General features: G+C 42.6%; 1 protein-coding gene and 1 pseudogene across 1 annotated transcript in view; one reads left to right on the top strand and one right to left on the bottom strand.

Annotated features, from left to right (window-relative positions):
- Nucleotides 1-24,918, bottom strand: part of LOC128943636 (zinc finger protein 271-like) — a 592,338-nt gene that overhangs the window by 209,959 nt on the left and 357,461 nt on the right. The window lies entirely within an intron of this gene.
- The window catches only part of LOC128943630 (zinc finger protein 850-like), a 244,742-nt pseudogene that overhangs the window by 93,307 nt on the left and 126,517 nt on the right, over nucleotides 1-24,918 (top strand).

Consider the following 24,918-nt stretch of genomic DNA (forward strand, 5'->3'; position numbering starts at 1 on the left):
GAGTCCAATCACCTCTGCCTTCTGGGCCGAAGTTCCAGGTAACAAAGCCTTTGCCTCTATTACCTGATCCAATGTTACCACTGCATACCCGGCATAGCGAGTCCCATTCTCGACAAAACTGGATCCATCAGTGTATAGTTCCCATTCAGGGTCTTCCAATGGTTCATCCTTTAAGTCGGGTCTGCTGGCATATACTTGTTCAATTACCTCTACGCAATCGTGCACCAGTCCCCCAGCCTCCTGGTCACTGCATAAAAATTCTGCTGGATTAACATGATTAGTAGTCTTTATTTCAATATCATCCTCTTCTCTCAGGATGGCCTGGTATTGCAACATTCGACTGGATGATAGCCAGTGACCCCCCTTTTGCTCCAAAACAGCCATGATCATATGGGGAACAAACACTTTCATTTTTGCCCCCAAAATCAATTTCTGGGCCTCTTGAATAAGAATTATTGTTGCCGCCATGGCTCGTAAACATGAGGGCCACCCCGAACTTACCGAATCCAGTTGTTTAGAGAAGTATCCCACTGGCCTCTTCCAGGATCCCACCTTCTGGGTGAGGACCCCCAATGCCAGTTTTTGTCTCTCATTCACGTACAACTGGAATTCCTTGGTCAGGTCAGGGAGTCCTAGGGCTGGGGCCTCCTTTAGTGCCTACTTCAATTCCTGGAAGGCCTTCTTTTGCTGTGTCGTCCACTCCAGCCAATGCTGCTTCAAGGCCTCATACAGTGGCTTGGCTAGGAGACCGAAATTCATGATCCACAGTTGACACCATCCCACCATTCCTAGAAAAGATCTCAATTCCTGATGGTTATGAGGCAAAGGAATAGCACATATTGCCTCTATTCGGTTTACTCCCAAACGTCTCTGCCCTTGTGTGATCTCACAACCAAGATAAATAACGCTATTTTTGACCAATTAAGCTTTTCCTTAGAAACCTGATACCCTGCTTGGCCCAGCATGTTGAGTAATTTAATTGTTAATTCCACACACATTTCCCTTTCCTTAGTAGCCAGAAAGATGTCGTCCACGTACTGCAGGACTACATACAAGGATGGGGATATTGTTACCTGGGTTATCTTCCATTCCTCCAGCTCGTAAGCTGCTTCTTTCTCCCAAAATCAGGACTCTCCCACTCGAAGGCAAAATATTTCCTACTCTCTACTGCCAGTGGGATGCAGAAGAAGGCATCTTTAAGGTCAATCACTGAGAACCATTTAAACTCCTCCGATACAGATGTTAACAAGGTATAAGGATTAGCAACAACTGGATGTATGTCTTTCACTATTTCATTAATAGCCCTTAAGTCCTGTACCAAACAGTACTTACCATTAGGTTTCTTTACTGGAAAAATTGGAGTATTATACTCCGATTCACATTCCTGTAATATTCCTTGAGCCAAAAATTGTTTAATTAACGGGGCTACTCCCCTCCTTGCCTCAAGCTTCAAGGGGTATTGCTTTACCCTCACTGGTTGGGCCCCTTCCTTTAGTTCCACCTTTACTGGCTGTGCAGCTTTAGATTTTCCAGGGACCCCTGACTCCCATACCCAGGGTACTACAGCCTGCTCAATTTCTTCTGGAATAGGAGAGGCATCCACTTCCTTGATCACAAAAATGCCTGCTATTTGTTCCTCAGGTATTTCCAATTTCACCCTTCCCCCCTCAAATATTATTTTCACATTAAGTCGGGACAACAGGTCTCTGCCAAGAAGGGGTGTGGGGCAATTTGGCATATACAAAAATTGGTGATCCAATTCCTTCCCCCCAAACCTAAGATTTAAAGGTTGTAAAAATGGTTGTTCCTCTAGCTTCCCTGTTGCCCCCACCACCTGTACTGTTGTGTCACTCAAAGGTCCCAATCGTCTATTAAGTACAGAATAGGTTGCTCCAGTGTCTACCATAAATTCTTGATCCTTTCCATCTATTTCCAGAACTACCCTAAGATCCTTTTCTAGTCAGCTTTGATTCTGATAGTTTCCCAAAACTAGTGCTTGAGCGACTTCGGCTGGTCCTCCCGTGAATCCTCCCACAGGAGCATTCCCCATTGGACCTGTCCTTAATCCTATGTTTCCCATGCCCATACCTCCTCTAACCGGGCATTCATTTTTCCAGTGTCCCAACTGTCGGCAAAATGCACACTGGTTTGGATCCAACCTCCCCGTGTTAGGTGCAAACCCAAATCCTCCCCGACCTCTTGCCAGCCCCCTCTGTCCGCGATTAGCTCCTCCCTGACCTCGACACCTAATGGGTCTTCCTCCTGCCCCGGTCTGTTGCATTACAGCCAGAATACTAGCTTGTTGTCTTTTTGCAGTTTCTTTTTCCCTGTTGTTGTATACCTTCCACGCTACCTCCAACATTTTATCCAAACTCCGAGTGTCCTCTCCTTCCAGATTTTGTAACTTTTTCCTAATATCCTCTTGTGATTGCCCCATAAAAAACAATGCCAATTGAAGTTTTCCTGATTGATCCTCTACATCTAAATTAGTAAACTTCCGAGCCATGTCTTTTAATCGTTCTAAAAAGGCAGACAGTGACTCATTCTTGTCCTGCTTGACTGAATACAGCTTAGACCAGTTCATAGTCTTAGGTATTCCTGTCCTAATTCCTTCCACCAACAATTCCTGATATCGTTTTACAGCCCTTATTCCCCCCGTAGAATTTGGGTCCCACCTTGGTTCCTCACTAGGTACCAATTCATCAACTGTCTCATTTAGTTGTCTCAACCGAATTTCCTCACGAGCCTTTTCTCTAGTGGCTTTAATAACCATTTCCTTTTCCGTGGAATCCATTATAGTATCTAATAATACCTGTAAATCATTCCAGTCTGGATTCTGAGTCTTTATTACCATTTTAACCACCCTTGCCACCCTTTCAGGATCCTCCCGATAACTCCCCGCTGATTGCTTCCATATTACCAAATCCCCGGGGGAGAAAGGCACCTTTATAAGTATCCTTTCTCCCTGTGGTCCCACAGCTTCCCTTAATGGCGCAATTAACTGTGGCCCCTTCTGCCCCTTCCTCCCCTTGCGAGTCCGCCCTGCTAACGGAGTTCTTTTAACACTCTCATTCTTTTCACCATCATCACCATCACTATCACTCTCACTAGATCCCGTTTTTATAGCTATATCCGCAGGGGGAGCAGGGGGCACATTAGGAGCAACTGGAGCACTCGGGCATGCTATACAATAAGAAAAATCTTCCTCAACTGAAGGATACAAATTACGCTCCTTTCTTTCTTTACATCCCACACACTCCCTTTCATCATTCGCTTCTAAAACCAAAATACCACACTCCTTTTGCCATTCATCTTTCCAGTAAAAAACGAAAAACAAATCCAAATATGGTATTTCATCCCATTTCTCATTTCGCCTTAAAAATTGCATCAAAGATTAAATTATCTCCAATTCCAGTGTACCATTCACCGGCCATCCTGCTTGCCCAATCTCATATTCAGGCCACCAATGATTACAATAATCTATCATTTTACTTTTATCCAATTCTTGATAATACCCCTCACTTTTCCACCATTTCAATATACAACCTAATAGCCTATTTCCAGGTATTTTACCATTGGCTTGCACTAAGGTTTTAAAAGTTTTAAAAGACATCATATTACAGCCTTTAATTCCACCTTTAGTTCCAGTAAACCAATACACCTTAAACCAATATACCTTCTCGCCGTCCTTCCCAAACAAAACAGGAGGCGAGTTCCGGTCCTGCATCCTTAGACATCTTATGGCCGGAGCCTAGGCTTTTTACCAACCACCAAATCCAAATCCAATTATCACCTTTTTCCAATATAAAGCACCTTCGGGCTTACCTTGGCAGTTGTCCAACAGGCGCGGGGTCAGGTACAACCGATGTCTCCCCGAGAAGTGCTCGGTGCCGGCTTGGAGTGGATCGGGACGCGGAACCGCCCCAGCTGCCTTTGGAGTCCTGCCGCAGTCGCCAGAAAAACTGTTGCCCGATTGATAAATGACACAAAACTTGGATAAGTTTTGTGGGTGCTTTATTATGGGCCCGGGGTGCTGGGGAACTCACGTCCCAAAAACCCAAGCCCCCGATTTCACATATGGGTGCTTCCCTCTTATACATGCGATTCACAACAAAGTCTCCAAGAAACAGTTCCCTTGTGATACATTCCTTAGTTCACAGGCAAGATCATAAATCTTCTGCTTATCTTATTCTAAGAGCATTGTATGCTGCCTTCAGACAGGTTAGCATTCTTACTCTCCTGCACTAGTTTAATTATTTACTAAATTCCTAAGACTACCTGCTAGGTTATAAACAAACCCAACACACACACTATCAACGGCTACAAAACTGCAAAACTGCTTTTAACAAACCAATTCACACACAACTCATAACTAAACTATAATTACACATTTTGCTAAATTTCATTTCTTTTCCAACACCACAAGATAACAGAACATTTGGCTCAATAAACTAACACACTGCAACACAGAAATTCGGGCTTTCAGCAGCTGAGAGGTGGCAGTCTTAGAACCTGCAGCAGCTGGTGAAAGCCATCTCTCTCCTTCAGGTTCTTACTGTGTGAGAAGGTGCTGCGGGTTGTGGTGGCTGCACTCCCCCTTTGCTGGGAGGATGATCTGTACCAGGGGAGAGCAGAAAGCTGCCATGGTGAGCAGAACATGCTCAGAGCATTACAGTTCAGAGAACGGCACTGCCCCTGAAGGGTAAAAAGCTTGAAAGCATAGAATTCTATGCAGAACCGTTGCACAAATTTTCTCTTCTAGAACGTGCTCATTTTTGTATACTGTAGGTGAATACTCTGGGTTTTGTAGAATACATGGGTTTTTTTCTCAAGGTTTTTGGGAGAACTCTCAAGTTTATTTTTATTTGCATTTTACATTCAGCAGGTGTACAGATTTTTTTTTAACTGTTCTTTTGTAAATACTTAGGGAAAAAATAACTAAGCATTTTTTAATCCTTTGGAATGTTGTGGGTAATATCCTTAGAAGGAAAACCTTATTGAACAAGTGTGAAAACACAGAGAGAGAGAAAATAGCATAAAAGTCTTTTAGTACAGGGTGTGTAATAAGGACTGCAGAACTGAGTAATTCCTCCAAGGGCAGAATTAGCAAGATATATCACCAAGAATACTTGCCAAGATACTTCCTTAAAACAAGGGAAATGTGACCTGCAGCCATACGAAGTACAGCCAAAGCAAATGAAAACCTTTGGGAAAGAAGGAATTTTGCCAGTGACATGAGTCTGTCTGGATAATTGAGGGATGCCCGTCAACCTTGCACTGCATTCCTCAATATTTGCAATGTCTTTTCTCCCAATTTCTGTGAAGTGAATAAGCTGCAGTTGTTTAACCATTAATTTAAGCTCTTTGGGGAAGTACCAAGCACCATGTATGTTCTTTTGTAGCTGAGCAGGACTTGAGTTTCCCAAGTCTTTTACAAAGCAGAAGGGAACCACAGAGTTACTTGTGCTAGTATTAATGAAGGGTTTCATGAAAGCAGGTGAATGAGAGCATTGCATTATAGTACTTCCACATTCAAGAAAACAGGAGTCCACTTAGAATAAAACCTATAAGGCTAGCATAACATCAGAACAGGATAAAATGAAATTACTAGAGAGGAAGTGATGCGTCAGAAATGAAGTGTATCATTTCTGATACATCTGCATGCATTTGCAAGCTAAAACAGAAAAAGAAGGGCAGAGATAGAAAGGAACAAAGATTTTAAAATTGCGCCGCGCAGAAGAGACACACAAACCAGCTGTGTGAACACAGCTGAGAGATTCATCTTGGAGATGGATTAGAGTGGAATCCATTCACTGAAGATCTCTGGTGCACAGGAGTGCAAAGACTGAGGAAAAAAGGAGAAAAGTTTAATTTCTGAAATCTATTTAGATTCCTGGAAGCATTGTCTAGAGACGTAAAAATCTAAAGCCTCAGAGAATCTGAACCTAAAACTTCCCCAAATGGATTGATCAGGTATTACGGGCACATCTCTGCTGTTTTCAGGGTCAGTGAAATTGGCAATGGGTTTCTGGAAATTAGGAATGCCCACCCAGATTTTACCTCCATTACTTGAAGAACACCTTAATAAGGCACTTCAGGAACTGAACACTGACATTCTCACCCTGCTCTGTTTACTTTCTGTTTGGGTACAGGCTGGTAGAAGGAGAGATCAGGCTTTGATTTCCAAGTGGAAGGTAAGGAGAAAGACAGGCAGCACAGGAAGCACAAGGCCCTGTAAGAGGACCTGTGGAAGGTAACTTTGTGCCCCAGCACTGTTAGAGGACGTTCCCTGTCATTGGTGCAAGCAGCTGGAGACATAAATACTGATTTATTTGGGGGCCACAGTCTTGGTAAATGCAGAGGTGGTTCAGTAACGTGACATGAGGGAGTTCCCTCAGGGCAACTGGGATGCCTGAAAGAAGTGAACAGCTCAGCCCGCTTGGCTGCTTTTCCTTCTGACCCTCCTGGGGAGGCTCTGGCATTTCCTCTTCCCTGATGGAAGTGCAGCTGCTGCCAAGAGAAACGTCCCCATACTCACTCAGGGTTCCCTTTGCTTGCCGGATGCCCCAGCTGCTGTCGTTGTCCAGGAGAGCTGCTCTGCATGGGAGGAGGAGCCCGAGGGAGAGGCTTTGAAGATGGGGCAGCTGGGATCCCTGTGCTTGGAGCTCTGTTTAAAGATACACGGACTTGCATGTGAACAGGGATAATTATATGGACCTGTACATATGTAGCCTGCTATTTGTACAGGCCTATTTCTGTACATATGCTATCAGATTTATGAATGTACTGTGTATATATGCACCTATAGATACCTGCATACATACAGGTTTTCAGTCACATCTTTGTGTGTATATGTATCTAGTTCTTTATGTGTATTGTAATATCTGTGTTTAGATTTCCGTATGTATACGGTTGTGTAAGTATCCATTTCTATTGATGTATTGATGTAGTTTTCGGTATATGTCTTTTTAAATAGCTATATTGGTATTTGTTTTGGTATGTATGTATTTTTAAATTTTTTTAGATGTGTATTGATGTATTTCTATATAAATTATATTTACATCTATATCCAGATATATTGCTGTAAATTTGTATTGATGCAGTTGTACAGATATTTAGATTGGTACAGCTGTTTGTCTATTTACAGATAGGTTTGTTTTATGTATCTCTTTCTTGAATGTAATAGGTAACATTTAATCTGTATTCACATCTGTACATTGTAGTGGTTATTTATGTATTCAGTTCTATTTAAATGTGTCTGCAGTGGTATAGTGGTGGAATTCTATTTGTAGAGTACTTGGTATTACAGGCAAATACTGATATTTTCGTATTTGTATATGGGCTGTATGTTTGCCATAATATGCAATAAATTAAGTGGTTAATTTTCCCTTGATCTCTGTGTATAGTGAGTGTTTGTAGAGGTTTGCAATAAATTAGTTTTTGTTACCAGAAGTTGTTATTTGTATGTTTTTAAATAGTGTGGTGTAACAAATACATAAATTACTTTTTTAAATTTAACAAAGATTTGTATAGTTCTGTTTTGTCAGCGCTGGTGTAGCAATTGGTAAGAAATGCCATTTGTCAAGTGAGATGGATGTGTTGTAATTTGTGCTACCCAAAGCCATGGGCAGATGTAAATGCTGGAGGATTTTGGCCATGCAAATCTCCAGCCATGCCCAGCACATGCCCCACCTGCACTCAGGCTGGGCAAGGGAAGCGCAGATTTGGGCTGGCAGCAGAGCCCCACATTGGCTCAGAACTCGCTGCAAAGGCCTGCTGGCTGAGAAAAAGATCAGGGATACATTTTATATATTCTATTTATTATAGTACATATACTAAAATATATATTATGTAGTGTATTGTAGAAATCCTTAAAATTAGAGGAGTTTTGGAAAGCTGCTTCTCAGTGAAGAGGATTTCTAGGCTAGAGGAATATAAAAATAAAAAGAAGACCATGGACAGTGCCATTGCCAGAGGCCTAGGCTGTTAAAAGGAGGAATGGATCGTCCCCTTTGCCATCTGTAGCTGATACCCCTGTCAGTAATAAGTAGCAACTCCGGGGGCAACGTGATGGGAAACCATCTCTCTGAACCAGAATGGGGCGTCTTTTACCAGCTTGGGGCAATTTTACAGGGTAAAGGACATTCAAACATCTCAAAGCGTGAACTAAAAGACTTACTAATCTGGGTAAAAGTGAATACTCAAAATACAGACTTGAAGTCTGATTTTACCTTTGATTTCTGGACCAGATAAAGTGGAAAATTCACAATCTAGTCTCTCTCAAAAAGGAAGAGTCTTTGGTCAAACTTATGCCTGTCTCCATAGAGCTTTAATGGAGAGCTTTGATCAGAATGATTGTAACAGAGACTTTCTCAAACATCAGAACAGAACACCTGGCTCTGAGGCTTTAATTCTGAGTGGTGCTGGACCTTCATCCTCCTCTGGGGAGAACTTGGATTTTGTTCAGGGTGTCCTGGCATGTCCGGGGTTTCTCCAGGCAGTGTGGACAGCATCCCGAAGTCCGGAAAAGGGGAATCAGATCAGCTTCCAGCTTTGGTCATGTTCTCTGCTTTTTCCAGGATTCCCTGAGTCACTGATGTTGCAACCAGACATCGTCCCAACTCCTCCAGGAAATCATCCATCCCCAGAATTCCCAGAAAAGTGTTTGGGATTTTTCTTGCATTCCAGGAGTTTGGGGGGGCCATGGGACATGTTCTAGGGAGGCTGGGAATCAAACAGGTCCAGGAGATTAATGTTTGGGGAAGCTTTGCAAAACAGGAGCTGCTGTTTCTGTGCTCTGCTGCTCTTCTGAAAAAGATGCGGCTGGATCTTATTCTGAAGTTGTGCAGGTGGGGTCAGCCAAGGGGGGGCCTGGATCCACTCTGCCTGGCCGAGGTGCTGCAGGGTTGCTCCTGTCACTGTTTGCCCTTCCCAGGAAGTCACCCCCTCGGATTGGGCTCAGGCTGGCAGTTTGCTTTGGAGCTCTGAGGACTCTTTTCATATAGATTCCTCTACCAAAACTTTCCGGGATTTTCACCACTTTTGGCTCCCCAGCCTCCGGTTACAGCAGGTGGGGGGGCTTTGTATTTGGCTGTGCCTGCAGGGGAGTGGGTAGGAGGGAGGACAGAGGTGGCGGGGGCCAGCCAGGGCTTGAGCAGGGCAGGGATGGCTCTGCCCAGAGAGATGGATGGGATGGAGGTGGAAGAGCTCAGGAAAGTTGCTGTGGAGGCACAGACAGTTCATTCAGAAGCCTTGAAGCCTGTCTCATTGGCTGCTGGAGTTGGGGTGGAAAGCATGCTGAGATTGCAGATCAGACCTGAGAGTTTTCCAGCTGAATCCCTGCGGGCAGGGATACAGTGTGGAACCGGTCACAGTCCATTGGAAAGCATCACAAAGACAAAGTCGGGGTCTACAGCTGGAGAGCAGCCCAATTTGTATGAATCTAAAAAGATCCAATTTAGTGAATCCAGACGTGAGATAGCAGGCTCTGGCTTTCTTCCTTCCACCAAGAACTTGGAGCTCTCCTCCCCAGCGCTTCCCGGCAGGGCTCCCAGGAAAGTTGCTACAGCAACACTACTGCCAAGTGACGCCGGCCGGGGGCTATTTACAGACTACGAACAAGACAGGGCTGCTTTGGAAGGTGCCTAGAGCTGTTTATTTTTCAGCATCAGCCTCATTACATGATTATGATAATGGGAAGCTGCTAGCAGCTCACAATCCAGGCAGCAGGCCAAAAAATGTAAGGTTACAACTTACTTTATTAGCTTTTGACCAATCACACAAAGCAAAAGCATATTGACAGTAGTTCTATCCAATCACCAGAAGCACACGTAGCCTTGGTTAAAACAATGCTTGCTTATTTCGAATACAATACCTGTTGATAAGCCTTAAAACACAACGCACAGAACTCCATTATTAAGCTTCAACCTTCCTAATATCTTGCTAGATAAACTTTCTGTGGCTTAAAGAGCTATTCAGACAAGCATTAATACACAGGCTTATTGTTTGATTTGCCCATGCTTTTTCCACTGTTTAAATATTTTTTTCTGCTGACCTATCTCATGACTGTTGCTTTAGCTCTGCTCACAGTTCTGCTGTATCTGAGGCCTGCCTTTTGCAGCTTTCCCAAAACCCTCTAATTTTATGGATTCCATCAATTCCCTCTCTCTCTTCACCCAAAAAGAAACCTTACCAATCGTGTCATTTATTACTTGCGTTTTGTAGCCTTACTATAACAGGTTTGTTTCTTATCTGCTTAAAGCATGTTTTTGTTGGCACTAAGCATTGCTGTATTACAGCACAGCAATTTAATGCTGTGAAGGTCCAGTCAGTGGAAAGGGCATAAATTATGCCTGACAATAGTTACAAGTCATTATTCAAAAATCTCTTGTCAATTCCAGGGTCTTAACTCAAAACCTTCCTCCACTTCTATTCCTTCATCCACCACCTCCATGACCTTTTGAGCACCTGTCTGTGAATCCATTTCCTACCTCTCTCTCTTGTGTGATAAAAACTTCTTGGACAGTTTTGTTCATCATTCGTCACACACACTGAAGTGTTCAAGGTATTACTATTAATATCACTACCAAAACACCAAATACATGAGACCTATCTTGCAAATTTCCCTTAGCCAAGGCGCAAAGCTCTATTCTTGGAACAAATCATCTAACCAGGACCCACTATCTTCTTTAATTTGGGCTGTCAAATCTTTCAGTTTTTGTATGCTGTTGAGGATGGATTCAGAGTGATCAGACAGGTTCATAAAACACAATCCTTCAAATTCCTCACAACCATGTCCTTGTGCCAGTAAAAGAAAATCAGTTGCTGCTCTATTTGGAAGGGTAGCATGTCTAACACTATTAACATCGGTCAACATGTCACTGATTGCAGTGGATGTGGCATTAGTTTGTTTACTCAGCCAATATCCAAACCAATCTAATTGTTTCAATGCCATTGCTGAAGCCAGTTGGGGTGAAAGCAAACCTGCTGATAACCCTTTTTGCAGCCTTCCAAGGCGTGAAATCACTTCTGCAGTTCTCATGAAAATGATGAGAACTTGGAGCTTTTTGGCAGTATTCATGGGATAGCTGATTGCTGTGAAAACACTTCCTGTTCTTATGCATCATATATAGGAGTGATGAAAAGGCAAAAAAACCACGGTCTAAATCGACAGTAGACCTTCCATTGCAACCACCTACTTGGTCTAATATTTTTTAAAATTTAGAAAAAATTTGAATTTAAATAAACACTTCCTTGCCTTACCTGTTATTGAAGTGAAGGGAGATGACCATCCGATTGATGAGCATCGACTCCGATTTATTGATCTCACTTACACACTTTTATAACAGTGTTAATTAAGCTCATGCATATTGCAAAATCCGAGCTCACCATAGGTCACAGATTACACACCAACCCCTCCTTTTGTTTTCAATACCTGTGGTTTGTTATTGAAACCAAGATTTGTGTTCTCACCCTGATATGAAAGTTCTCATGGCCTCCATGTTTGTCAACTTTTGCTTTCCCAAAACTTATCCAAGGACAAGGTATTTACTTGTTATTAAAAACAACCTGAGAACCTCTGCTGTTTACATAAACGTGCCTGAGAACTTCTGTTGTTTACAGAAACAGGCTGTGAGAATTTGCTCCTCACAGCTGCCTTTTACTTTTCCATCAGCGGTATATGATTATGGCATGTCTGAACAATACTCTATAAGCTATTTCTGAGTAATATTCTCCAACAAATTCCCCGTTTTTTCTGTTATGCAAAAGGTTAGTCTGCTAGGGTTCTTCTATTTATCTACCGACCATATCTTGAACACAACCAAAAATACAAAGCAAAATAAGCAAAAGCATTTAAACTTAAAGCACTTAAAATATTGAAACTGTCGGAGGAAGGAGACCCAGACACCAACTGGTTCATCCAAGTCCAATTTATTGATTGAATACGGCGGATTAAATATAGTTCTTAATAAGCTTCATACATATTGCAAATGTTGAGCTCAGGATTGGTTAGTTACATATCAGCAACTACACCTACTTCTACATTCTTGTGCTTATTCTTTTGTTACATTCTGCAGATATTCAGGACTAATCTCACCTCCCTTTCCTCATGTTGCAGCAAGGTCATCCGGCATTCTTGCCTGTCAGCAGTCACTGAATCAAAGACTGCTGTCCTCCCTTTCGAGCTTAACCAGCGGCATTATGTCAGGATGATTTTTCTCACTTAACCATTTATTAACAATATTCTCCACATTTCCCCCGTTTTCTTTTTGAGCAAGGAGATTAGTGTGCCAAGTTTTTGCTATCATACGGCCAACCATGCTTTGAATACAAGTAAAAATACAAGGTAAAATAAGCAAAAACAGTAAAATTACACCCAGTAGTCCTATAGCATAAATCACAAGGTTTCTCAGCCATGGCCCAAGTCCTAAGTTTTTAAGCCACTCGTCAATTCCTAAACCTTCTTCTTCCTTGAGATTGTGAAGTCCCTGTTGCAGTTCTTTTATCTTGGTATGAATGGACACCGAATAATCAGACAGATTCATGCAACACATTCCCTCAAACTCTTCACATCCATGCCCTTGTGCTAAGAGCAAAAAGTCTACAGCAGCTCTATTTTGTAAAACAGCATGGTTAACACTCTACACATCGGCAGTTAACATGTCCAGAATTTGGGGTGTCTTGTTTAGCTCATCTCTTGCCCAGCACCCTAATTGCTTCGCTAAATTCACAGCCTTATTGGCAGATCCTCCTGGCAATATAGTGGAAACTACTACTTGCCTGAATGTACCCCAAAACTGTGGATGTCCTATCTGGCTGCAGTCTAAGTCATGTATGCTACGCCTCTTTCTATTTGAATTTTGACTCAACCACATTAGCAAGGACACATTAGGGTGAAACAAGGACAATTTTCCCAAATAACAGGGTCCACCTCGTGGTTTAGCTGGTACACCATTCCATGCTCTATCTCCACAGATCAAAAATATTCCTGTGGGTAATTTCATTGGTGCTGTGATGTTTGTGCTGTTATATTGACTGTAATGCTGTGGAGAAAATTCACTCGAATTCAGAGATGAATCTAAGGTGGCCCATGTGTTTTTAGGTTTATTTAAATTCTGGGCATCTAAGGGCTTGAAACTGAACCATCCTCCAACTGTAGTGTTAGGCATACTGGCATTTGCACTTCCAAAAAGATCCAATTCCTCAGGAGGAGAATGCAAAGAAATGTTAAGTGATTGGACTAGTAAACACTGACGATAGCCATCGCTCTGACCTGCAACAATACCCTTGTTGCACTGGCAATGTGATGTTTGACATGTTAGACATACATAAAGTTCGATTATTTATCAAACCGCAAAATTCTCCAGGAGACCACACTGGAAGTCCCACCAGGCATGTTCAGAATGGGTTAGTAACTCCTCCAAGACTAAGACAAAGCGATGATTGATTAATTTGATTAGCAAGTGTTACCCATAGATTTTCTCTTGGCTGACTGAAACGTGTTATCCCTATTGCTTCACTCGCTACAGCATTGAGCAGTACAATAAGAACAAGCTTCATTTTTCTCCCTTTCTTTTCTGTCTTTTATCTGGCTTGTTAGAACGGTTAATGTAGACCTAAGTCAGTTTTTGAATACACTGGTCTAATTCCAAATCAGCATCCTTGCTTACAGGTATAACGTGTGGTAGATTTAAAGGCGAATCAGCTTTACAGCGAGCTGCTATGGTGCGTGAGGCACTAGTAATTTCAAACTCTCTAAGTACTTGCTGCAACTTCCATCTAATATATGCTATAGCCACTTGTTCTGCACTCTCAAAAAGCTCTAATCCTGCCCTTCCTGGCAGGCCAGTACTTTGTTCAAGAGCTCTAACCCAAATGAGATCTTGAATCCACTTCCCAAAACAAGGTCTACACCATAAATTTGCTATTGTCTTTTGTGAGTACCAATAAACCTTATTACAACCCGCACAATGCAGAGCTATCCATGCATAGCACTTATCAGCATCCCTTTTGCAAACATAACAAGGAAGTGAATGTAAGTAAAGACCAGTGTAAAAATCTCTCTTCGATCCAATGTAACCAGTTTAATGGTGGTGTTTGCAAGGCCTCTTCACCTTTTTTACTATATAAGGCTAATAGTTCAAGCTCTTTCTTTAGTGCAAGGCGCATTTTATTTTGTAATCGTTGTTTGTATTGTTGGTTGTCTTCATCAACTATACCTTCCTGAGGGTCCCACAAATATAAAAATGTTCTAATCATAGAAACTAATTAGCCTTATTTAGAAGAGGTTGTTCCCTTTCTAGCCTTCTTTTTCTTATCAGTTTTCAGTTTTGCTGCTCCTAATTTCACTGGTCCTGTCACTTGCAAACTCAATTTTTGTAATTTTTCAATGCAATGATCTAATGCTCTTTCAGGATTCCCCCTGAAGGGCCCTACAATAGAATGTTGCGTTAAAGGTACTAATTTTCTACACCTTACAGAGACTATACGTGATTTACTTTGAACCTTAATTCTATTCACAACACATTGTACTTCCCAACGATAATAAGCAAGAATTTTTTGTTCAGGAGACTCATAAAGATTTAAAGCTACATATGCATTTTGCCCCGTCTGTCTCCTTAATTCATCTTGCCAATTTTTACCGCACGTGTGTTCGTGCTCACAAGTGTGACACCATAAATCCCATAATAATGATTGTTCTATCCAAAAAGTATTATCACAACCCCTACAACGTAGGGCTATCCAGGCAGCACAATGTGGATCAGAACAGTAAAGGCAAGGTGCCTTTGCTGGATTTGCTAAATGAAAAGTTGATAATGAGTCAATAAAACCAATCAACTCCTGGGCCGTCCGATAGTGACGTGTCAGTGCTTTGTCCAACACTTCCGAGTGTCCCTTCAATTGTAGCAGTAGCGGTTGTAGGACTAGGGGCAGTTTCTTCTTCAGTCGCTCCTTGTCCTCCTCCGTGAGGCGGTCCACCAGACGCTGCATCAAAAACAGGTTTAGTCCACTTAGCAGGCACCCACAAAGGTCCTGTAGGTGAGGAAACACAAAGATACCCCCGACCCCAATATAATACTTCTGCAGGTTTTTCCCATAATCCTGTACTCGGGTTCTTATACTTAACCCAGACCTCCGTCTCCTCAGTATTTTTCTGACCTGACCTCGGATGATGTTTAATTGCAGGAGGGGTATCATCTTCCCCAAAAATACATAAATGATTGATCACATACAGAACCTTAGCCAAGCATGATTGTGGGTCTCTTAAATCTTGATGTTTCTCAATATATCGTTTAAGGGTGCTGTTTGCTCTTTCTACTATTGCCTGTCCAGTAGAAGAGTGTGGAATACCTGTCACATGCTTAATGGACCACCGATTTAAGAATTTCTGAGCCCTAGCACATACATAAGCTCGACCATTATCCATTTTGATACTTCTTGGAACTCCCATAACAGCATAGCAACTTAACAGGTGCCTGATAACATGTGTAGCTTTCTGTCCCGCCTGAGCCGTAGCCCATGTATAGTGACTATATGTATCTATAGTGACATGCACATACTTAACTTTACCAAATCTAGGTACTTGTGTAACATCCATTTGCCATTTTTCATTTATTTCTAAACCTTGAGGATTAACTCCCATGCCTAAACCTATTCCCCCATTATGATAACTACATATTGGACATGCTCTAACAATGGCCTTAGCTTCTGACAAACTCAGCTCAAAGTGTTTTGCTAACCCTCTTGCATTTTGATGATATCTGCTATGTGCCTCTCTGGCCAATGTATGCTTGTCAATAGGACAAGAGTTATCAATGGGTAAGGTAACCAATTTGTCTGCACGTTCATTTCCTTCTCCTAAATCTTCAGACCATTTATGACTCCTAATAGGAATCACAGAATATGCTGCATTTCTCTCTTCTAAAGCTGTCCTCAATTGTATCAATAACTCATACAATCGTTTATTATTCACTTCCTTAATTTCTGCTTCCTCTATTCGTCTGGCTACTCCTGCAACATACATAGAGTCTGTGACCACATTTAAAGGCTCCTGTAAATTAGACACTGCCCATACTACTGCTAAGAATTCCAAGGTTCGTAAACTATCTGCAGGATCTGCTGTAAGGAGTTGATGCTTCCATTGTCCTTTTTCTTGCCAGGTGACAGCAGCACGCCTTGATTTCTTTCCCGCATCTGTAAAAGCTGTAATAGCTCCTTCTATAGGGCGTTCTTCTCTCAATGGTCGAGTAATCCAGTTCCATTCTGTCATCCATTGCAAAACTTTAGGCACTAATTTACTAGTTTCTACTTTAGCAGATGATGCTAATAATGCTTCCTGCAAATTCTTGGAATTAATCAAGTACCAGTCCAAAGTTTCTTTTTCCATAGGCAATCTAATGGTAGCAGGTTCTCGACCATCCACTTCAATAATTCTAAGACGCCCTTTTTTGATTAACGCAGCCAATTGTTCAATTTTTGAAAATATTGTTTTCTTGTGTTGCAATGGTGGTGACAACCATTCCAAAACCCGTATCTCCTCCGTTTTCTCCTGTTGTTGAGAGAGAGCACCAAGTAAATGACAAGGACTATTCCAGATAGTAAGGTCAATAGGGCAGTCGAGTTGTCGACGAGACACATACCCTTGTTGTACACAGTTACTAATTTGCTGCAAGGTAAGATGGTGCTCCTTTGTCAGATGTACAGGAGTAGTAGGATCAATACCCTTTAACAAAGGTCATAGGGCTTCTAACAAATGATTTGGTATTCCCACAATAGGTTTTAACCACTGTAAGTCTCCCAACAATTTCTGTACATCATGCAAAGTCTTAATATCCAATTGTAATTCCAATTTTTGTGGTATTACTTTTTGATCTGTTAAAGTCCACCCTAAGTATTTCCATGGCTTTGTAGTTTGAATTTTTTCTGTAGCAATAACAAGTGAATATGCTCCAAGAGTGTTCCTAATGATGTTAATCTGCAAAGAGGAAAATGGTTGTTATTGTGCAAACAAAATATCATCCCTGTAATGATATATTATAGTTGCTGGCCATTTGTGACGTAATGGCTGTAATGCAGCATCAACATAAAGCTGACATAATGTGGGCGAGTTGCGCATCCCTTGTGGAAGTACCGTCCATTCAAATCTTTTATCCGGTTCTCCCCGATTTATTGCTGGTAAAGTAAAAGCAAATCTTTTCATATCATCAGGGTGTAACCCAATAGTGAAAAAACAATCCTTTAGATCAATAATTAAAAGCGGCCAATGTTCTGGGATCATAGCTGGATTTGGAAGACCAGGCTGTAAAGCTCCCATAGGTTCCATTTGTTCGTTTACAGCTCATAAATCATGTAACAAACAATATTTCCCTGATTTCTTCTTGATAACAAAAATAGGTGTATTCCAAGGGCTCATAGAAAGTCGTAAGTGTCCCTGTGAATATTGTTCTTTTACCAATTCATGGGCATGCATAAGACTCTCCCCTTTTAATGGCCATTGCTTAACCATCACCGGTGTATCTGTTTTCCAGGTGAGTGGAATGGGGAAAGTCCAAGCAATGGCAATCACCCCAAAGGGTGATGATTAGTTAACACCACTCCCAATTGTGTTAAAATGTCCCTTCCAATTAAACAAGAAACTGTAGGAGGTAATTGAACAACTGAAAACACAGCAGATACTTGTTGATCATCAATACACACTAACAAAAGTGGTGATCTACTTGCTAATGTAAATCCTCCTACTCCGGTGAGCATGTTTGATGATGCGAATAGAGGCCAATGTTGTGGCCATGCTTCTGGAGAAATAATGCTGGTATCTGCTCCTGTATCCAATAATCCATAAAGGGTTATGCTTTGATGTCCATGGGTAATTTCCACCTTTTGTTTTGGTCTATTTTGTAAATCCACAGTCAAAAGTGTAACACCAGTAGAGCCAAAACCCTTTTCATCCCGCGTTTGTCCAGTAAATGATGGTATACCAGATGTCATTTGTGATAATGGTATTAATTGTGCAATGCGTTGTCCTTTTGTTATTTTAATAGGAGGATAAAGGGTGTAAACCACAATTTGTATTTCCTCTGTATAATCCGCATCAATAACACCAGGTAATACAAATAATCCAAGCATAGTTATTGAAGAACGTCCTAATAACAATGCTCCACATTTTTGTTCATTTAAAATGAGAGGACCCTTTACTCCAGTTGATATCCTCTCTGGCCGATTCGTCATTAATGTGACGTCTACTGCTGCTGATAAGTCCAAGCCGAGGCTCCCTGCTGTGGCTGGTTGCAGACAGGAGGTGGCAGCGATGTTGCGTCGGCAGCTGGTGTCTCCGATGCCACGGCGGCTACTTGTGTCTGGGCGCGGCTCGCCTGCTGTGTGCTCCTGGGATAGTTTCCCGACCGGTGCTTACAAGCTGCAGAGTTGTGGGAACCGGATCGGCAGTTGTGACACCATATCCCAGTTGCTCGACATGTTCGTCGCGTATGTCCCTCACTGCCGCATCTGTAGCACTTGAGGAATGGTCTCGAGCCCTGCGTAACCACCAGTGAGCCACTTCGGAGAGGAGCAAGAGCAGCTAACACTTGACTTTGAGTAGACTCTGCTTGCTTTTGTAATCCTAACCCTAGCTCCTTTAATGCATCTATTATAAATGCCTGTGAAGCTGTTGGCATTAATGCCATTGGCTCTAATGCTTCCTCAATGGTCCAATTTGCCCCTAAAGTAGCAAACACTCTTTGTGTTGCTGGATTACTATTTTGAAGGGTACACTGCTTCAATAGCGCCCCCTTCATATAATCTGCAACACCAGCCCTATCTATAGCAACAGCTGCCCTATCTATAAAACTCCCAAATGATTCTTCTCTACCTTGTTTAATACCCATATAAGCCGGTAACCCTCCTGGTTCTTTAACCATATCTATTGCTGCACGCACTGATCGCATAGCCTCTCTAAGCTTATCAGCTCCTGCTATCATCTGCGCCTCTGTACGCAAATATGCTCCTAAGCCCATAGGCTCATCCATTGTCACTCCATGTAATGGATCTCCTTGAGCTCGCTGCGCAGCAACTGACTCATTGACCAATGCCTGCCAATGTGCATTAAACAATAACTGCTGATGTTGAGGAAATATCAACCAAATTATTCCTCTTAAATCATTTGGACATAAAATCTGAGTATTAAAAAGATAATCTAGCATTTGCCTAACAGGTTCACTTTTTACTCCAAAGTGACTAACTGTAGAACGTAACTGAGCTAACAACTTCCAGTCTAAAGGCTCATATGCTGCCAAATTATGCATAAGGTTCCCCTGAGCATCATATTGTGGTGTATAAGTAACTGGACATGCAAGGCTAGAAGCTACTTCCATTGCCTCACCATCCCCCATTTGCATTACTTCTTTTGCCACAGCAGCCCAAGCTTCCCTTCTCTGTTTAGCCATCTCCCCCCATAGGTCACTCTGTGCCCTCGGGATAGGATCTGGCCCTTTAAGGGTGCTATGCTGCTGGCACTTTGATACAGACACTGAGGCTTCTTGCGGGGGAAGCGGCCCCCCCGCTGGAGCTACCTCATTCTGGGGGAGTGGCGGAGACAAGGCTGGTGAAACCGGAGCCGATGAGACCGGAGCCGGCTCGTGCGAGGGAAGCGACCCCCCACCGATGCCGACTCTCGTGGGGGGAAGCAGCGGAGGCAAAGCTGGAGGCGGAGGTGAAGCTGGCTTGCTCCCACCCCCACCATCCAACCCGCCTGAAACTGGCAGTGGAGGCGAGCTCTTACCTCCACCATCCAGCCTGCCCTCCTCCCCCAACAATAAGGGTGCATACGGTTCCACACTATCTATAGGAAAATCTTGCATACCACTCTGCTGGGGACTCTTAGGCATAAGTATCTGAGTTACAGAAGGTGCCAGGGGATCATCCTCACGACCATACCCTATATTCTTCTTATAAGCTTCTGTTGCCCTTTCTGCTGCCTTTCTCTCAGAAACCTGCTCAAGCAACGTGTTATATACCACCCGCCATAACTTACCAAATTTCTTTGCTGACTTATCATCATCTAACACGGTATCCCACAGGATATCCCCAAACTTTTTCCACTCTGCTATCTCATGAACTGTATATGGGTTAACAAAAATTCCTTTAGAATAACCATAAGCTAATAACCCTGGTAGTTCCTTTTTTAAATCTATCCCTTTTACTCCTCGTCTTTCTAAATATGAGGAGAAGAGATCGTATGCCGCTTGCCTATCCATACCTTATATATCAGCGCGTGCTGTTGCAGCCCTCCAGGCTCCGGCGGCACGTAGAGACTTGAGTCACCGTTGTGATCCTCAAGGGTGCTTTTAAAATCCGGCACCGTCCTGGCTGCAGGGACTCTCACCCAACTTCCCCGACCGTTGCGAGTTTCTTTGTAATCCAAGAAAGCAAGCCTTCAGGGGTTTGCCCGCATTCTCCACCATTTGTCAGAGGAAGGAGACCCAGACACCAATTGGTTCATCCAAGTCCAATTTATTGATTGAATACGGCGGATTAAATACAGTTCTTAATAAGCTTCATACATATTGCAAAAGTTGAGCTCAGGATTGGTTAGTTACATATCAGCAACTACACTACTTCTACATTCTTGTGCTTATTCTTTTGTTACATTCTGCAGATATTCAGGACTAATCTCACCTTCCTTTCCTCATGTTGCAGCAAGGTCATCTGGCATTCTTGCCTGTAAGCAGTCACTGAATCAAAGACTGCTGTCCTCCCTTTCGAGCTTAACCAGCGGCATTATGTCAGGATGATTTTTCTCACTTAACCATTTATTAACAATATTCTCCACATGAAACTTAATAGGACTTAACATTACTTAAACTTACAGAACTTAATTTTAACAGAACTTAACTGACTTTAAATTCTACATAACTTAAACCCAATATAAATCAAACTCAACAGAATCTAACTTAACTTAAACTTAATAACACTTTCTAGGTAATTTAACTTAAACTACTTAATATTAAACAAAACTCACTATAAAAATAGAATACAGCATTTACTATAACTTACTTACAGGGCTGATTCTAAAATACTAAGATGAAGCAACTTTCTTCATATGTTTGCTATAGCATTTTTTCACTTGAATGGACTTAAACATAAGGAGTTTGTTTTTAAGGTATACCTGTGGAAAATTCCCTTGAATTCAGTGCTTGCCCTTACATCCATCACATCCAAGCAAATCTCAAAGAACACAAAAAGCACACTCACTACATTTCACCCATATATTCGCTTCCACACATTTTTAAAAATTTTCAAAATACAATTTCGGAGTCTGATGTTCTACCGACTGAGTTATTTTGGGCTTCTGATGTTTAAAGTCTCTGTTAAGAAGAACAAAACAACCTTTAACTTAGGTGAGAAACGTCCTGATAGCCCTTGGTGTCGTTTGTTTATCATCACTGGTCTCTCAATTGCAGCAGGGATCCTTTCCTTTTGTTGACAAAAGTTACATTGCCAGCTGCGGGGCGGAGGGAGAAGCGCTCCCGCTGGAAAAAGCGCTCCGGTCCCACGGCACGTGTCGGAGCGGGTGAAGCCCCCCGCCCACGCTGGGCTCTTTGTTTTGCAAGACTCGCCGGCAGGCTTTGTCACTGCGTGTGCTGTACCTGTGGCTCCCCCCGCGGCGCTTGTGTCGGCTCCCCCCGCAGCACTCCCTGTGGTGTCGGGTTGGAGACAGGAGAGGGTGCTGATGCTGCAGCAGCGGAGACTTGTGTCTGGGCGCGGCCACTGTGATGCACGCTCCTGGGGAAGTTTCCCGACTTCTGTCTACAAGCGCACGTGTTATGAGTGTCCAAAAGGCATTTTTGGCACCAGAGTCCTACAGCCTGGCATTCCCGGCGCATGTGGCCCATGCCTCCGCATCGGTAGCATTTCATGCGGCCTCCTCTATTTGCTGGTGCCAATGCAGCTGATGCTTGGAGCGGTGCAAGAGCAGCTAACACCTGACTCTGAGAGGACTTTGCCTGTTCTTGCAAGCCTATTCCTAACTGTTTGATCGCATCTACCACAAAAGCCTGCTGTCCGGTAGGTATTAGGGCCATCCTCTCTAATGCCTCTTCTATAGTCCAATTGGCACCTAGGGTATTAAGTACGCTATTAGTAGTAGAATTACAATTTTGAAGTGTGCACTGTTTGAGTAGGGCCCCACGCATATATTCGGGTACCCCAGCTCTTTCAATTGCAGAAGCAGCTTTATCAATAAAAGAGCCAAACGATTCTTCTCTGCCTTGTTTGATTCCCATATATACAGGTACCCCTCCTGGTTCTTTCACCCTTTCTATAGCAAGTCTAACTAACCTCAGAGCCTCCCGGAACTTCTCCTGGCCCAGTAGAGCTTGTGCCTCAGTACGAAGAAAAGGTCCCAAGCCCAAAAGCTCATTACAGTGACGCCATGGAGAGGGTTACCCAGCTGCCTCTGAACTGCCACACACTCGTTAACAAGCGCTTGCCAATGAGCATTAAACAACAGTTGCTGATGTTGGGTAAAAATCAATTTAGCTAATCCACGACAATCATTAATGAGAAGGATGCTAGTGTCAAAAATATAATCGAGCATTTGTTTGGCTGGTTCACTTTTAACTCCAAACTGACTAACAGTAGCTCGTAGTTGAGACAGCAATTTCCAATCAATAGCAGTAATGGTCGCCTGCATGCCGCCCCCGTCCTGTGGACTGAAGATAACTGGACAAACTGGCTCACTAGCCACACTTATAAGCTCCTGATCTCCCTTTTCCATTGCATCTCTTGCCAAGGCAGCCCACGCGTCCCGTCTTTCCCCCGCAATAGCCGCCGCTAGGTCGTTTTCTGCCCCAGGGATCGGCTGATTGATTTTCGGGAGCTGATCGGGGGGTCCTGGCCATCGCTGCTGTTGTTCAGGGGTTGTGGAAGCCTCAGAAGCGCTCTGTGTAGCCTAGCTTGCTAAAGAGGGCGGCAAAGCCGGTAATAAAACCGCCCTCATTGCAGGGGCCAATGGTAATCCCCTGTCCGGATCATATCCTTTATTACACCCCTGAGCGGCGTTAGCCTGCTGGGCAGCCTCTTTTTTGGCCTGAAATTGCAGTAATTCATTACGAACAATGCACCATAATTTACCTAACTTCTTGGCAGTTTTATCACCATCTAAAGTAGCCTCCCATAAAAAATCACCGAATTTACGCCATTCCGTTAACTCGTAAACCATATGGGGGTTAAGGAAAACCCCTCCCGCATAGCCGTCATCTAAAAGTCCTTGTAAATCCTTTTGCCAATCTACCCCCTTAATTTGCTTTTTTTTGTAAAAAGACAGTCAATAATTCATACGTTGCTTGCCTTTCCATACCTAATTAATCAGCGCTGAATGCAGCCTTTTCAAGGTCGCATGCAGCACGTATCAGTCGGGCTCATCTTTACGATCACCAAAGGCATGACGCATCTTCAGCTTCTTTTTCATCCCTTTTGTGGCGTTTCTGCCGTCCCACTGCTTAGGACCTGACCCGTTTCTTCACTTCCCGTGGTGCGTCGCAGTATCACATCGGAGAGGTCACCATTTGATGAAGTGAAGGGAGACGACCATCCGATTGATGAGCATCGACTCCGATTTATTGATCTCACTTACACACTTTTATAGTGGTGTTAATTAAGCTCATGCATATTGCAAAATCCGAGCTCACCATAGGTCACAGATTACACACCAACCCCTCCTTTTGTTTTCAATACCTGTGGTTTGTTATTGAAACCAAGATTTGTGTTCTCACCCTGATATGAAAGTTCTCATGGCCTCCATGTTTGTCAACTTTTGCTTTCCCAAAACTTATCCAAGGACAAGATATTCACTTGTTATTAAAAACAACCTGAGAACCTCTACTGTTTACATAAACGTGCCTGAGAACTTCTGTTGTTTACAGAAACAGGCTGTGAGAATTTGCTTCTCACAGCTGCCTTTTACTTTTCCATCAGCTGTATATGATTATGGCATGTCTGAACAAAACTCTATAAGCCATTTCTGAGTAAAATTCTCCAACAACCTGTAAGATATGGTCATAATGATGTAAATCCACAATACAAAATTCCTTCTCACCATGAGATCAAAGAACTTATAGGAAGAACGCAAAAAAATTTATTATAATTTTACCTGATCAGCCTCCAACTGTAACAGAGATGCTAACAGCTTGCAGTAAGCTCACCTCTCCAAAACATCTTGCTAATGTGCAAGTCAATGCTTTTGGAAAGCAGATTGCAGATTCTTAAGAAAAATTAGGAAACCATTGGGAGATAATTTGGGAAGGGCTTTGGGAGAAAATTTGGGACAAAAAATGGAAAAGCTTGAAAAGACCCTTGAAGCATAAAGAAACATTTTCGAAAAATCTGCTGGTACGGTACAGTTGGACTCTGATAAAAAGGCTTGTGGCTTTGCTTGTGGTAAAGCAGGACACATGAATAGAGATTGTCCTACAACAACAATCAAACCTAAACCTCTTTCTATTTGCCCTCAGTGTAGGAAAGGGAAGCATCTTGCCAAGTACTGTCATTCTCAAAGCTTTGTCATTACATTCAAAAAAGAGCTCAGATTATCACCGCGCCTCGACAGAAGTAGTGACCTCCTTACAGTCAATTACCCAGTCAAATGGCATTGGTACCTCAGTCATTTATCCCTCAGTCATCCATCCCTCAAATGGTCCCAGGTCAATACCCTCATGTACAAGGTTTGAATTGGCCTCCTCAAAAATTGATACACCTTTTAAATAATTTCTGTTATGAAAGTATTTCTAAGGGAATTATCAGGTTTTTCAGCAAAGACAAGGGCTTTTGATTCTAGGCAGAGCTAGAACCAAAATGTTCAGACTTTCAGTCCTTCCAGTGGTTGTTTCAATAAATTGTAAGAAAGAGCTAATATATTTAACTCTT

This window comes from Melozone crissalis, unplaced genomic scaffold, assembly GCF_028551555.1.
Source record: "Melozone crissalis strain CALT ecotype California unplaced genomic scaffold, PUWL_Pcris_2 ptg000052l_1, whole genome shotgun sequence".
Classification (NCBI taxonomy): Eukaryota; Metazoa; Chordata; class Aves; order Passeriformes; family Passerellidae; genus Melozone; species Melozone crissalis.